Source organism: Helianthus annuus, chromosome 1 (genome assembly GCF_002127325.2).
Source record: "Helianthus annuus cultivar XRQ/B chromosome 1, HanXRQr2.0-SUNRISE, whole genome shotgun sequence".
In the NCBI taxonomy this organism is placed as follows: domain Eukaryota; kingdom Viridiplantae; phylum Streptophyta; class Magnoliopsida; order Asterales; family Asteraceae; genus Helianthus; species Helianthus annuus.
The window spans coordinates 66,384,349-66,402,052 of NC_035433.2; the positions used below are offsets into that span (position 1 = coordinate 66,384,349).

The following is a 17,704-nucleotide window of genomic DNA, read 5'->3' on the forward strand; positions in this document are numbered from 1 at the left end:
CCTTCGTGGCCTGGAGTTCCTTCTCAAGATCTGCTATCTTGAGATCCTTAAGCACGCCCATTTGTTGAAGGTCGGCAATCTGGCTCTCTTGATCCTCAACATGGCCAAGATAGGTCTCGATCTCGGCAAGTTTCTGCAAAAAGGGAAATAAGGTAAGTTCAGAATCAGATGATCCTCAAAGAAACAGGATACACAAACAGGATATTCGAAACGGATAACCAACAGGGGCAGTGATCCTTACCTCATTCACGTAGTCAAGGAGTTGCTGACGGAGGAGGGGAAATCCTTGGAGATCTTCAGAGGTTTTCCTCTTTTTTCCCTTGCCCCGGATAGGTGCCTTGGGGGCTGAAACTGAAGGACTGGCAGCAGGAGCCTTCTTCCTCGAAGATTTGACGTTGGCGAGATCATCTATCCCAAATTTAGAAGCAGATTTGACAGACCTGGCAGACTTCCCAGCGCCTACACAATCAAAAAACAAGATAAGTTGCCTTATTAATCAAACAATCTTACATATAATTTATTTTCTATAAGGATACTTACTTGACATAGTGGCAGATGCAGAGGATACTTCTTGTGAATCTTGGACGGTGACTTGGAAACTTCTGACTTCAGGATCAAGCTTTTTAAAAGCTAACACTCTTTCTCTTGCAGCAGGGGTCAATTTTAGGTGAGCAACGGAAATAGCTGCACAAAAGACAAAGGAAAAAAGACATTAGTGATCCTCATCATATGAGACAGGACTGATAGTGATCCTTCGAGGATCCTCTACCCTACCATGAGTGGCCCATTCCTTGGGCAGATCCTTCCCATCCGGGATGGTATCCCTTCTAACAAAGAAAAAACGACGCTTCCAGTTTGTATCATTCTTGGTGACCTTGAAGACAGGGTGATCCTCCCCGGCTTTCCGTTTCAGCAGATACCGGTGAGAACCAAAGGTGGTAAGATCGTAAAGCTCGGCCAACTCCGCCATCCCCAGATCAATCCCTTTCTGCTCGATGATCCTCTCGAAGGTATACAGAACCCTCCAGATCATCGGCATAGCTTGGATATAAGAGATGCCGGTTAAGGAAAAGAAAGATTGGGTGAAGGATGGAAAAGGATATGAATACCCTATGGTGAACGGAGTAGCAGGAAAAGCCACCCAAACATCTGAAACAAAGTCGCTCAAAGCTGTAGGCACGAAGGATTTGAAAACAGCATTCGCCGGAAAGCAATGACGAATTCTGTCTACGTGAGCGTCAGTAAAGCAACACCGCTCCGTAGGGGAATCCTTGATAATCCCCTGGCCTTTTAGGGGACTATTCTTCTTGGAATCCTTGTGTGGAGAATTCCGGAGCAACATGTTTGTGAATGGAACAGAAACAGAGTAGAAACAGAAAACAGAGCAAAGAGAATAGAGAGAGAGAAGAGGAGAATACCTGATCAATCTTCGGTGGAGATTATAAAGGGAGTATATCCTGAATTTAAATACAAACTGATCCTCACCCTATCTCCTATTTATAATCATGATCTTCAGGGATTGTCACATCTATGACGTAATGATCGCAACGGCTAGTCCGGGTGTAACGGCTAGTTTCTTGGAGTCGCCCGTTGGAGATAAGATCAAAACAAAATACAACTCGTTAATTTACAATAAACTCCTTATGTTTTGGGGGCAATTGTTAGGGCTGGATTTTCATTATACGTGATCCTTACATGTGATCCTAACCAGTGATCCTTGTTTCTTTGGCAGAACAGTGATCCTCAGCAGGACTTCAGGATCAGGATCATGGGCCATTATAGGATCCTCATACTAACGGTCACCTTCGCTTAATGCAATGTTATTTTGCAGGAATATCTAGCAGGATACGCTCTTAGCATCATGATCAAGGGACGCGTCTTCACAATTATGGCAGGAGCATAATCAGAGATAGACGTTGCACAGGATATGGAAACTTGGCTTGATTTAAGGGCGGCAATTTAGGCTAGATTATCTTTTATTTCTAAAGGGGTAATGAGCTGATTATTAGTCTTTTTACCTAAAATAGGTCACCTACACTTGTATAAATACCACTCTTCCTCATTTGGAAGAGGACACACGACATACAACACAATTCTCACACACTTAGACACTCAAAACAATAGTGATCCTTGTACTCAGCTCATTATCATCCGAAGTTGTAACTATATTTTTCTTATATTGAAGTTGGTGATCGGTAGTTGCCATCACCCGAGGTTTTTTATGCCGGAGATCATACATTGATCAAGGGCTTTTTCCTCGTATAAATCATTGTGTCTTTGCATCTTTATCACAGAAGTGATCCTTTACTTTCATAATTAACCAAGCATCATACCCCGTTTACATAAAGTTTGGTTACATTATCCTTGTGTGATTTTTGACCAAAACAATGATCAAGTCTCATTTACTCTACGATTTCATTTGAATCTTTAGAAGTCTTACCCTTAGATTTCGAGGACGAAATCTCCTAAAGTAGGGGAGACTGTAACATCCGTCGAAAACGGATATCCGAAATCCGACCCATTTTGAATTTTGGATCCTAATCTTTGAAACTCGAGAATTTTTCCGCGAATTGAACAATCGTTGAAAGACTTTTATCCTTATTTTAATATGTTTATAAATATGACTATTTATTTATTGGTTTGTTTAATTAATCAAATTAATTAATATCACAATTAAACGTTTTGTTATTTTTTTACTTATATCACATAACAAGTAACCAAGTTATATTAGTTAAAATATAAGTTGAAATGAATTAAAGTGTAAAAAGGAAATATCAATAGCATGAAACGGGATTCGAACCCGTGTTCCCGCGGGTAAATAACAACGCAGCAACCAGTCCACCACTCGTTTCGTATGATACGAGGAGCCCACCATTTAATCTTATACGCGCGTAAAGAACGAAAATTCCTTTCTAACTTTTGCCGCCCAAAACGAAAACAACAACCTTCCTTTTTCTCGCTGCCACCTTTCCTTTCTTCTCCGCTGATTGTTCGGTAATTGATTGATTGACCGTATTTCCATCCCCTTTACCAATCAAGAACTTAATCCAACATCTTGACCTCATGCATTCACATAACCACCTATTTATACCCCCACATATCGACACCCTCTCCACCACAAATAATCCCCTTTCCTTCTTCACCATTTGAACCAACTTCTTGTACTTCACACTTGCCGGAGCTCGTCGAAACGTTTCGAAACTCCCATAACAACTTTTGTTTAACGAAGGAGACGACATCGGAAAACGCCGGAGTTACGTCGGAACCCTACTCCGTCCTCGTTTCGGTATACACTTCTTGTTCCTTCGTTTTGTAGACGTATACCTAAATACTGACATTATGCCTTTGATCATAAGAATGTTAGACTTATACAAACTGTGCGTTTCTTTTGTTCAATAATGAAGAACATGAACCTGTTACTTATAGTATTTATTTACTTAATAATAAACCCCTAATAACTGAAACTTTAACAACCTTTTCACCTTTTTATACATTTTTAATCTTAAACCTTTCTTTCCTAAAACCCACTTTTCTTTTTTTTAATAAAAACGATTTATGACCTTCATTACTTTGTATTTAAGCTTTAATAACAATTAACACCTTGTTTATAGTTATCAGTTTGTATTTTTTAGCACTAAATTTATTAAACTTAAATATTTATTAAACAACTAACAACCTATTTTTGTTCTCTTATAACCTTAAATATTAATAATAAGTTAATTTTATCTAACCAATAAATAATAACGAGTCGTTATTCTAACGCCTAGGTTAATCGCTCTTGATAGTCCTTTTGGATTTCCCATCTTACTCTTGTGCGTTCTTACAAGAAATCGCAACGCAACCAATGTGAGTATACTCGATCCCATTTTCGTTTTAAACACATTTGGGTGCAACATGTATTCCATATTCAAAATTACACAACACTTGAGTCTTGTTTTAATCACACTCTATCCACATTTAAACATGTGTTAATCTCTTATGCTATGTATGTTGAACGTGTTAATCTCAATGCCCTTGAGTCTTGGGGTATTGCGATGTTGAACGATATTTGAACGATATGTGAACGATGTTTGAACGATGTTGAACGATGTTGAACGATGTTGAACGATGTTGAACGATGTTGAACGATGTTGAACGAGATTGAACGATGTTGAACGATATTGAATGACAAAGTAGTAACATGTATCATTTTGTTCATGTTGGATATGAGCACATTTAAACATTTTATTCTACTATGCTATGTATCAAACTTGTATACTCGCCAGCATATTTTTGTTGATGTTATTTTAATACATGTTGTAGGTTGATAGTCAAGATCAAGAAACAAGCTAGGATGGCTTTAGATACCCATTTTAGCAATTAAACAATGTTTGAATCTATGTTTACTATTTGAAACAATGTATTATTCTTTAGTTTTAATAAAATGATTTAATTCATATTGTCACATTTAGTGTTATGTTGTTTTGAGCAATTTGTTCGTCTCATCCCGATGTTTCCGCCATCGGTTGGGGTGTGACAGATTGGTATCAGAGCCATAACTATAGGGAATTAGGTAGGATTGCCTGACTTTTGCCTAGTCTATAGTAGGAGTACTCTGATACCAGATTGGTATCAGAGCCATAACTATAGGGAATTAGGAATGCCTTGCCTAGTCTATAGTTTAGGAACTTATTCACTATGTGTTGCTTAAAACAACTTCTCTTCTATCTTCTTTGCTTCCCTCTACTTTCTTTTGGACTCTTAATATACATGCATTTCCTAAGGCTAACACAATACACACTTGGAGGCTTGAAGACACTCTTACAACACAATCGAAATGATTCATCAAGATAGGGGTGATTCCCACACTTGGTGATGATTTTCACTCAGCTATACGTTGATTTTTGCACGAAATCTACCCTCAAGTTAGGAGTGATATCCAAACCTTGATGGGAGTTTTCCATTTCATATTCTAGTGGACCCTTATCTTTTGATAAGTACCAACCACATTAGGGTACGATGTTATCAAGTTAGAGGTGATACTCGCATCTTGTTTAACTAGTCCCACTCCTCGATTTTTGCTCTCGCTAAAGTTTCGATTTCCCAATCGATTAAGGACGTGTAGTAACTGGAAGGACAAATATCGTTAGTCGCCCCTCGATGAGAGTATTTGTCTATTAGGCCAAAGCACGTTTCCTTAATTCGAAAAGGACTTCGATTTACTTTGGAATAGTCTTATGTTACGTTCCGTGACAATCCAATTTTTATGTTAAATCTTTTTTATGCTATCTCAATTTTCATGTGTTTTACATTTGTACGATATATCATTTCAATCTAATACATGCATGCTAGTATGTTATACTGGATTCGTGATTACTGGGTTATTCTTATGTGATGAACTTGTCTTTTAACCCACACCTTAACATGTATAGCACTATGCGTAGTGCTATAGGAGTAGCGCCCGCCCGTATTCTAGTGGTCATGTTAAATTAACAACATTACACCCTCTTCGTTGCGACGATGTTGGGTAGTCAACTTTGCGATACACGATGGGTTGACCTGTTTATTCACATGCCAGTGATACGTTAATCTTGTTAACTAAGTATGTGATGTGGATTATTCTAAATTTTATGCTAATACTCATATTCCCAAGTTTATCATCAAGATAGGAGTGATTTCCTTACCTTGACGATTAGCTTCGCTCAATTTTTAACTCCAACAATGAGCTAGGGGTGATTTCCTTACCTCAGAGGTAGTTACCAACTTTTATTCGTTCTCAATAGAAACTTTTTATTTGAACGTTACTTTCATTTCAGGCTTGTAGACACGAATCACGCTATCTTCGCAATTTAAAACAAATAATAATAACCTCTTGTGAACGAACTAAATTTATGATATTTTCATTATCTATGTTACACTATGTGAAATCCATGATTATGCTATGTGAAACTAATTGAACATTTTATATGCTATGTGAAACTATTTGCTATGTGGCGCATTCAAGAAAACAACTTCTCTCAAAACAATATGATCAAGTCTCATTTACTCTACGATTTCATTTGAATCTTTAGAAGTCTTACCCTTAGATTTCGAGGACGAAATCTCCTAAAGTAGGGGAGACTGTAACATCCGTCGAAAACGGATATCCGAAATCCGACCCGTTTTGAATTTTGGATCCTAATCTTTGAAACTCGAGAATTTTTCCGCGAATTGAACAATCGTTGAAAGACTTTTATCCTTATTTTAATATGTTTATAAATATGACTATTTATTTATTGGTTTGTTTAATTAATCAAATTAATTAATATCACAATTAAACGTTTTGTTATTTTTTTACTTATATCACATAACAAGTAACCAAGTTATATTAGTTAAAATATAAGTTGAAATGAATTAAAGTGTAAAAAGGAAATATCAACAGCATGAAACGGGATTCGAACCCGTGTTCCCGCGGGTAAATAACAACGCAGCAACCAGTCCACCACTCGTTTCGTATGATACGAGGAGCCCACCATTTAATCTTATACGCGCGTAAAGAACGAAAATTCCTTTCTAACTTTTGCCGCCCAAAACGAAAACAACAACCTTCCTTTTTCTCGCTGCCACCTTTCCTTTCTTCTCCGCTGATTGTTCGGTAATTGATTGATTGACCGTATTTCCATCCCCTTTACCAATCAAGAACTTAATCCAACATCTTGACCTCATGCATTCACATAACCACCTATTTATACCCCCACATATCGACACCCTCTCCACCACAAATAATCCCCTTTCCTTCTTCACCATTTGAACCAACTTCTTGTACTTCACACTTGCCGGAGCTCGTCGAAACGTTTCGAAACTCCCATAACAACTTTTGTTTAACGAAGGAGACGACATCGGAAAACGCCGGAGTTACGTCGGAACCCTACTCCGTCCTCGTTTCGGTATACACTTCTTGTTCCTTCGTTTTGTAGACGTATACCTAAATACTGACATTATGCCTTTGATCATAAGAATGTTAGACTTATACAAACTGTGCGTTTCTTTTGTTCAATAATGAAGAACATGAACCTGTTACTTATAGTATTTATTTACTTAATAATAAACCCCTAATAACTGAAACTTTAACAACCTTTTCACCTTTTTATACATTTTTAATCTTAAACCTTTCTTTCCTAAAACCCACTTTTCTTTTTTTTAATAAAAACGATTTATGACCTTCATTACTTTGTATTTAAGCTTTAATAACAATTAACACCTTGTTTATAGTTATCAGTTTGTATTTTTTAGCACTAAATTTATTAAACTTATTTATTAAACAACTAACAACCTATTTTTGTTCTCTTATAACCTTAAATATTAATAATAAGTTAATTTTATCTAACCAATAAATAATAACGAGTCGTTATTCTAACGCCTAGGTTAATCGCTCTTGATCGTCCTTTTGGATTTCCCATCTTACTCTTGTGCGTTCTTACAAGAAATCGCAACGCAACCAATGTGAGTATACTCGATCCCATTTTCGTTTTAAACACATTTGGGTGCAACATGTATTCCATATTCAAAATTACACAACACTTGAGTCTTGTTTTAATCACACTCTATCCACATTTAAACATGTGTTAATCTCTTATGCTATGTATGTTGAACGTGTTAATCTCAATGCCCTTGAGTCTTGGGGTATTGCGATGTTGAACGATATTTGAACGATATGTGAACGATGTTTGAACGATGTTGAACGATGTTGAACGATGTTGAACGAGATTGAACGATGTTGAACGATGTTGAACGATATTGAATGACAAAGTAGTAACATGTATCATTTTGTTCATGTTGGATATGAGCACATTTAAACATTTTATTCTACTATGCTATGTATCAAACTTGTATACTCGCCAGCATATTTTTGTTGATGTTATTTTAATACATGTTGTAGGTTGATAGTCAAGATCAAGAAACAAGCTAGGATGGCTTTAGATACCCATTTTAGCAATTAAACAATGTTTGAATCTATGTTTACTATTTGAAACAATGTATTATTCTTTAGTTTTAATAAAATGATTTAATTCATATTGTTACATTTAGTGTTATGTTGTTTTGAGCAATTTGTTCGTCTCATCCCGATGTTTCCGCCATCGGTTGGGGTGTGACATTGTATGCGTATAAAAGGAGTGGGCCGAACCCTTCCCTTAGGTTGCCCTTGGTTTCGAGTTCAAGCATACATGGGCCGAGTCCAAAGGTGTTGTGCGATTGTGTGATGTGTGTGGTTCGAGTTATATATCTACACGTAATTTTCACATAACACAATATCAAACATAGCATTCGATTAATCAACCAAGTTCACATAATCACATCACGTTCACATACGTTACATTAAACACAAAGATAGGTTCGAACTACGAGTTGTCACAGTAGGTTAGGGTTTTCAAATAATCGGATTGAACGGCGATGTTGTGGTTGCTTGATTGATTTTTCGATTACAGATATGGCTGAGTGAATGCAGATGCCCGAAAAACTCTTAGTGCTTTAGGGTCAGAGTTTAAAAGTTATATTTTAAAGAAACTACAACACATGTTGTATATAGAATTTATTATGCAATCCTTTAAATGTGGGAATCCCTTGGTTAGCTTTTCAGCACTAAGTTCTAATTGCACCAAATATTTGTATACTATTGTATATGGTTTTCCATCAGATCTGGGAACCTAATGTTTGACGTTTGTTTGTTATTTAAAATCCCCAATATGATGTTGTTTGTTTAAATCTTTAAGTATAATTTGGTAATTTTAAATAATTCTTAAACCCTAATTGGGGGGTTTCTATAAATCTGTATGCTTCTATTTAATTTACTACTTCTTTTCGTGTTCTAAAAATTGATTTGCAGGTTTATTGTAAATGTGAGCTTGTGTGACCGACGATAAGACATGTATTCTTATTTGCAAAAGTAGTGGCAGAGGAGACTTTTGGATGAATATTTTACTTGCTGAATGAGTATATGGGTGTGGAATAACTTAGGTGTGTACTTTTTTCGTAGAGTATGTAGTATCGAGGATCAACTATTCTCTCCTCCATAGGTGAAATTTCAAAATTTTTGCGCTAATTCATGCTGCAATGAAACATTAATTCGTGTTTAATTATTTATTCTGGTTTTTTTATAAATCAATTCTCTGTATTTTTTTTTCATTTTTGCGAAGATTTGTTGTATAAAGATTAAAGAGATATGGAAGACATGTACAAGGGCCACTGGTGGATGTTCTAAGAGATAAAGAGAGTTTTCTAGCTTTCCTCAAAGCCATCTGGTACATCTAATTCCTCAAACATTTGATTTATAATTGTTGGGTTTTTATTTGTGGTTTGGAACAGAACCTTAATTAGGTTATTCACTTTGTATTTTCTATTCAGATTCAGTAGAACTTCTTTCTTTAATAAAAAGTTTGTAATTCATGCCGGCTAACTGTTTGTGTAAATGTCCCATTAAGTACTTTTTCATATGCCCAACATTTTGAAATGCATGGTGAGAATTTTGGATAGAATATGTGGTTTACAGTTGTTTATTTTAAAAGGTTGATATGAAACAATACGTATAGGCAGTTTTCGTAAGCAATAATAAGGCTATGTAACTATAAAATGACCTTTCCCTTCCATGAATCTACTTATTCAATCCAATGTAGAGGTGGAATTTTAATCCAAATACTTATGAATGGGTCAAATTGTTTTTTTTTTAATCTCAAACATGTCAATTAAGAAGATTTAGCTTAAAACACATGGGTCAAACTGAATAAGTGGGAAAAATGGATGAAAGTCACGCGAAGTATATTTTCTCTGCACGGAATATCCTAAATCATTTTGTTTAAAGATGAAGATAGGTAATTAAAAGGGGTTCTTTATTTGTAACTAATGTTAAATGAGTGGATATACTTGGTAGGACTTTCTTTACACTTGAAAACATTAACCCGCTGCTAAAGCAAACGTATATTCAAAGCATACCTTAAAACTATTTTCTTTTATTCTTTTTTGCTTGGCACAGATGGAGAAAGCTAAAGTTTGGTTAGGACATAATACGACCAAAAGTCAACATCTTTGATGTGATTACATATATATGGGACCTGAAGCAATAGATATTATGCTGGCTTCTACGTTGGCATAAACATCACAACACAATTTAAAATGCCAGGTGTGTTTCATCTATTTTACTCCAATCATAATTTATATTTAATAAATAAATATCATTTTAGAAAGGGGTTAACTAGCATTTGTATCAAATGAGGATCTTGATGGACTTGAGCGATCTAAGGGGAGGCATGGCCGGGTTTTGTGGGATAGTACTAACTTCTATCGTGATAAATAATCTGATGGTATTTATGCTAATTAATTTTCTATGTAGCAAACTGCAAAAAATAGAAACACGCTAATAAGATATACACTATTCCTGATTTTAGCAACTATTATTTAATTATGCACATAATAGAAATCGACTTACATTTTATTGTCGATTTTAGCAACTTACGCTTTGTTTTCTACCGTAGCAATTAATGACAGGTCAAAATTTGGTGATAGGTATTTGTTACAAATGCCACAATTGAGATTTAATCATCTATCCAATTATAAACAAAAGAAAAATCTCACCTGCTGTTGATTTTGGCATGTCTATTTTCTTTATGCTAGGTAAATTATGTTTAAGAAAGCTAGAAACTGAGGTAAAGGCCTACTATTTGCTATTGGGTTTTTGTGTGTGCATTTGAAAGTGATCACATGATAACTGATAATTCAGAAAGGATAATTTGCTCTAATAAGTTTGTGTTTTATGTTGTTTTCAAGCATCAAACCGTTGTATAATAGGTTTTTTGGCTTGTGCTTATAGGTAAAATCATATATAAACCTTATTTATAGCTATATTTTGGATAAGAGATGCTAAAAACCTATAGGAATGTATGAAAATTTATATAAGCACTTTGCGCCTCGAGTACGAAAAGTCTGCCACTTTTGCGCTTTGCCCTTCGCGCCTTGGATATAGAGGTCGTCGCTTTTGTGCGCTTTTCGCTTTTTAAACCAAGGCGAATTGTATATGAACATCTCACATGTATTTACTTGGATTAAAACTACCTATATGATTTTCTTACACGATGTCATTCATAATTTTGTGTTCTAAGTTGAATAATTTTAGTACCGACATTTAATTTATATAGTTAATAACCTAATCAAATAGTTCTATGAAAAGTGAAGAAATTAAACATATGGCTTAGTAATTTTGATAAAAACGTATGCTCTCAATGATCTTTCTAGCATCCATGGAACTCTAAAATTGAAGGCACATAATAAAAAGGTTATCTAGGTTGGCCAGGGCTAGGGGTGGAGAGCCTAAGTGAAGAAAGTTATATTAGTATAATTATGTAAGTTTGTGGTGTAAAATTGAAAGTATTTTTGTTTATCAATGCTTATCTTAGTTGACCTATGTACTTAACTCAGAAGTGAAATTGGTACCTCCTACGGTTCATAGAAGCATTTAATAAGGCACCAATAATTTTTTATTACCAAGTGGTTTGTGACGTAATGTTAATACTGGATTTCATGACCACGGTGGCATTTTATATATGTGGAGGCATTTAATAAGGCACCAATAATTTTTTTTTACCAAGTGGTTTTTGACGTAGTGTTAATACTGGATTTGATGACCACCAGGTGGCATTTTATATATGTGGAGGGAAATACCAGTATCTTTTAGACACAATGGACATCAATCCCGATCCCTTTAGACTTGATATTGATGATTTTATTAATGAGTTTAGAGACCGAGTTTAGTTATTTTTTATAGATAAAAAGTTGCCCAACCTATTGATGATTTATCATATCTCCTTACACCCAAACGCATTTTTTTAAAATAATATTTGTTATTTTTTGTGCTAAATTGCTAATTTAGTTTTAAAGTTTGGTCCTTCACTAGCGGGTTTATGAGGGTTCCTCCACTTTCGGTATGAAGGAAACACAAAAAAGTTGATACTAGCCTGTGTACACAAGTCTATGTAATCGTTCTACCCGAAGCCCTTTATATCAAACCTGAACAGGGGGGTTATGAGGTATCATATATATTTCCATCATTGATTCAGCCAACTTATTTATTTATAGTTTTCCCCATATTTAGGAGCAGTTTATGTTAATGGTGTGCTTTCTATTATGCGTTAACTTTTTAATGCAGTTTAATTTTAAACTAGATAAATTATATATTATCCCTATTTTTATAATTTGTTCTTTAGTTACTGATCAATAAGTTATGTACTTCTGGTCGATGGGTATGTTTCAAATGTCACGAAAACAAAGATTTATGCTTTCGAATAAGTGTAAAGTTTATCTCATACAGTTTTTCATCTCTCTAATTTATGAATTTTTGGTATGTATTTTTTTTCTTGCATCTTTATTTTAAGTCAACTGATACAATAGTAAAATGCTTGGATTAAACCTGCCCTCTGGCATGTTCTGTCCTTCTATATTCTCTGTGCCATATGTGCTATGTGGGCCACAACTCAGAATTCAATGCGGTAAAATACACGAATATACTCCACCATCAAATAGAGTTCTACATCAGCTCGCAACACCTATAGTGTACAAAACACCAAGGATGAGTATGAAATGAAACATGATAAGTTATATGTTTATGACTTCAAGGCTTCATAACAGAAGAAGGCGTTGGTTCGGGATTGTTACAGGGAGGATGGGGGGTCTGGTACATTGGAATTTACGGTGCAGAGGTCACACAGTTTTGGAGGGGGTTCAAAGTGAAGTCGATTAGTTGAAAGTGTTGCTGAATAACACAGCTTTGCACGCCGGCACTGACAGGTGGGGCTGGCTGCAAAGGGGAGTAGTGGTCGATTTTTCAGTCAAGGCAGTTAGATCCGTCTTGGCAGGGGGGTCAGAAGTGAGTACGGGCCAGTTCGAGTATGTTTGGAGCAAGTCGGCGGTGCTGAAAGTCAAGCGTTTTGTGTGGCGAGTGGTTAGCGGGATGATTCCTACGGCTATGGCCCTCATGGCGAAGGGTGTAGCTTTTGGTGACGGGTTTTATCCTATGTGTGGAGTAAGGGAAGAGACGGCTGACCACCTTCTTGTGGAATGCACCTCAGAAAAAAAACATATGGTGGCACATGTATGATTGGACCAAGACCCCTTTACCTAGTAGTTTTGACTCGGTTAAGGCCATGTGTATGCATGCATTAAATGCCAATAAGCCAGCAAAGGAAATAAAGGTTCTATATGCAATTTTCTAAATGACTTTATGGAAGCTATGGACTAGGCAAAATGACATAATTTTCAACTGGAAGTAGTACTCTGATGTGAAAATTATGGAGGAAATAAAAGAAGGCACTTATGAATGGATGATGAGAAGGAATAAATGTGTAGATTTGTCTTTGGATAAATGGGAAGTTTTGATGTAACTTGAGTTTATGGTTTGTTTGTTTGCCTTCTGGTTTTTTTTTTTTTTTTTTTTTTTTTTTTTTTTTTTACTGTGGTGTCTGTCTTAGCTGCTGGCTAAGATGGTGTTTTTGGTTCTATTGAAATCTCCTTTTGCTGGCAAAAAAAAAAAAAAAAAAAAAAACAAGTGATACATGAGCATTCTGTACCACTTCAGTGGAGTCTTCCTTTAAATTCTAATAAAAGAAAGTGAGTGTTGGAACTAGATTAGAACGTGGGTAGATATGAACTAATAAACATCAATTAATGAAAAAACTATACACGATGGTAGCTTTTACTAATTAATTTATGATGAGTCTGTGTTTATCTTCGAGTAAAAAAGTAGTAGGTTATAAGAAATGTCACAATGGTTATATAGGCCCAAGCACCCTCAAATATTTATTTGGTGACACTACGTCAAAAACCACCTATGGCCACACATATGGCCAAACCGTCCAGCCACACTTTTGATTAAATGTGTGGCTAATGGTCATTTCTAACATTTATCGCCACACATTTTATGTATTCATGTGGCCATTATATAACAACTCAAACATTTAGCCACACTTTGAGGAAAAAACTGTGACGTTTACTAGTCACACTAAAAAAGTGTGGCCAAATGTGTTCTACGAACACGGTAATTGTTTTATGTGGCCAAAAATACATGTTTTTGAAACCTTTAGCCACACTAGAAATGTGTGGCAAAATGTGATCTACGGCCATGGTATTTTTTAATGATGTGGCTAAAAGCACATATTTGGGAAAAAAACTAAGACATTTAGTAGCCACACTATAAAAAGTGTGACTAAATATAATACACAACCACATTATTTGTGTGATGGTGTGGCTAAAAAGTAATATATATGGCCACATATACTATTTTGTGTGACCGAAGGTTAGACAATAGTCACACTTAAAATTACAAGATTTTATGTGGCTTTATATAAACATTCGTCACACCATCGTTACTTTGTTTATTTTTGTGTGACGAAATAATAGTAAATGTCATATAAAATATATGTGATCAAAGGTTAGATAAGAAATTTTTAATGTGACTGTACATAGCCATTAGCCTTACCATTGGCACTTTAATTTTGTTTTGTGTTATAGAATAATAGCAAAAGCCACGAACAAAAAAAAATTGTGTGACCAAATAATATACAATAGCCACACTTATATATCTAAACTTTTAATCATCTCGTAAGGGTTCCCACCTCTTACCATATCTGTTCTTGGTTTTAATTTGAGAAGATCGACTTTGTGAATCCCTTTTATCTATGAGATTAGCGTTAGTTCTTAAACGTGCATGTGTAATTTTCTGTTCCCTCTATACCGGAGATGATCTAGGTTTCTGAATTGTTCGATTAGGAGAGTTTTAGATCTCCAGATTTGAGTTCAAGTGAAGCAGATTTGAGGCTTGGTTCTAATTGCAGGCCACGGGGATTGGAATTTCCTATGATCCCTCCTCATATTGCGACCGGAAAAGGTGAACTCTCGTCTAGGGTTTCATATTGGGGGAATTCAAACACATTGAATTATCATGTGGTTAAAATGGGTTCTCTTTATGAAAGCGTATAAATTCTTAGTTTTCAGAATTAATTTCCATGGATGTTATTTGACATTGGTTTTAAAACTGAAGTTGATTTGGTTTGTTTAGTGATTCAGTGATTATAGTTGTATGAGACTATATGATAGAATTGGAAGATTTTCACTTCTCATCTTGTTTAGTAAACATTAATGTTGTTTGATTAATGGAAAAGAGTTGATGATATGAATATCTGCTTGTGAGAAGTTGATTGAATACAGTTAGACAAGAAAGATGTATATGGCCATTGCCTTTAGGATAACATATTGATTAAATTTCGTAAATTCCCTCAAGCGTTTGTTGCAAGTTGCATTTTTTTCATATTTAAAATCGTAAATTTGTTTGCTGGCAACTTTTGTTGTGCGTTTGTGTTGGTCTTTGGGCTGGGGGCTTAGCAATGCATATAGGTATGCACTATTATAGCTAATGCGTCTTTTTTATTCAAATGGATTACAGATCCAAAGTTAATATATTGTTTTTGTAGCCTGGTGCAAGACGTTGCTGATTCGTGTAGAACCGGAGCTGCAATGAACAACTGGAATGAGTGACCAAAGCTATTATTACTGGTGTCGAAATGACTAGAATGAGTGATAGAGTTTGTGTTGACCTTTGCAGCCTCATGAAACCTGGTATTCTCAGCCTATCTGTTCTGGTTTTCTGATATTTTTTTATTTATAAATTTGATATTTTTTAATAAATTCCTGAAATATTTATTTGTAGGTTGGATCTTTTGCTAGAGGATTATTTCTTGTTCACTCACAGTCAAACTACATTGCCACCAGGCCTTTCGCAGTTAACACTGTGAGTTTTTGTTGAGATCTATTAATTTACATCATTTTTTTTTATCAATAGTGACTAATATCTTACCAACATTTACACAATCCCGTCCATGCCTATATGGCGATTTCAGGAGGTAAAACTTGCTACCTATCAGCATGGGCGGCTGCACCCACATAATGTGGGTCGGGGTCCCAGGACCCCAATCATTTCATTAAATATGTATTTTATAAAGTGGCCCAATACTTTGGCGAGTCGAGCTCGAGCCGAGCTTTGGTTCGTTCAAGCGATAATGAAGCATGCTCGAGCCGAGCTTTTAGCTCGTTTGAGGTTGTTCTCAAAATAGCCCGAGCCGAGTCGAGCCAAGCTCGACCTCAAATAAGTGTGCTCGAACTGAACCGAGCTCGAGCTCGAGCTTCATAAAAACATGACGAGCCGAGCTCGAGCACAGTTGAGCTCGGGTTCGGCTCGGCTCGTTTACACCTCTAGGCCGGTGGCATTACTTGTGTAACTTTTTTGAACCCAGCATTAGTTGTGATCAAGTTTTCTAAAAGAGCACTATAACAGCAAAAAAAACTCTATTTTATTGTATTACTAGTTTATAGACCCATGTATTACATGGGTTTTAGGATACACACATGGAGTTGATCGAGTTATTTGGGGAAATAAATGTGTTTTTCATTTATATAAACTTGAATGAGTTTTTTTTCTTAAATAAATATGTTATTGTTGAGGTTGGTTGCGTTTGAAGGACATAACCATTACAAGTTTTAATTTTTTTTATATTTCATATTATTTCTTGCATCACACATCATAAATATAAATTTTAGAGTAAACTGCAATTTTACCCCCTGGGGTTTAGGCCAATTGGCACTCTTACCCCTCTAACGAAATAATTGCAATTTTACCCCCCAACGTTGATGTTTTGTCGCAATTTTACCCCCTGCCGTCGGTCAACAGTTATTTGACTGTTATAGGTAGGGGTATTTTGGTAATCTTACCCCATATTTATTATTATTTTTTATTGTTATTATTATTATTATTTATAAAATCAAATTATCATCATCATCTTCAAATAACCTAGATCCATCATCATCATCTTCAAATAACCTCACAACAATTTCCCTGAATAAACTCACAGATCCATACACCAGAATTCATCATCTTCATCTAGCTCTGCCCTCCTGTTCACCGGCAACCGCACACCCACAACACCTCCTGCTCCCCCTTACACCACTCCTACCCAGTTTCGTCTCCTATAAAATAGTGGGAAGGTTTGCAGATGAACTGAAATCATTCAAAGCAATATGATTTTCAAAGCAATCTGCTTCTCAAAGTTGTATTTGCTCGTGACGTTGCAAATAGACATTTTAGTGGATCAAACTTACATGTTCAGTTGTTCAAAGCCCTGTTGTTGTTGTTGATGAAATCTCAAATCCTGTTCATATAATCGATGAAATCATGGTTTATTAACAAAATCTCAAATCCTGTTGGAAAATAAGGTTACTTACTTTGAATCTTCAAACATCAATCCACAGGACTGAGGTTGAATCAATTGATAGAATTGATGGTCGCGATTGAAGGACAGAATCTGTGGTTTGTTTAAAGATGCGTGCGTGCGTTTAGGGAAAGATTTGGTTTTTTCCTTACGTTCTGCACGTGCGATGGGTGGTTTAATGGGCGGATCGCAGGGTCGGTCATACCGGCAACAGTTGGGTTGTCAAGATTCTTGATAAAGTTGATCTTTTAATTTGATTTTGGTTATGCTGAAATAGGGTTTTCTTTGTTCTTGTTTAAGATCCTAAAAAGCATGTTCTCATATTATTGGAATTGATTATAATCTGAGTGTTTAATTGGTGAGTACAACAATTGTACTCAGATGTTGTGCACATGGTGATGGTTTATTTTGCATGTATAAATTTATATTACTTATAACTAGGTGGG

At 35.7% G+C, this 17,704-nt stretch overlaps 1 long non-coding RNA gene across 1 annotated transcript; it reads left to right on the plus strand.

Annotated features, from left to right (window-relative positions):
- Positions 1-14,751: 14,751 nt before the first annotated feature.
- On the plus strand, positions 14,752-15,814 carry LOC110896845. Its single transcript, XR_002568215.2, has 3 exons — positions 14,752-14,884; positions 15,468-15,612; positions 15,704-15,814. It is a non-coding gene; the product is annotated as an uncharacterized LOC110896845 (long non-coding RNA).
- The last annotated feature ends 1,890 nt before the right edge of the window (positions 15,815-17,704 follow it).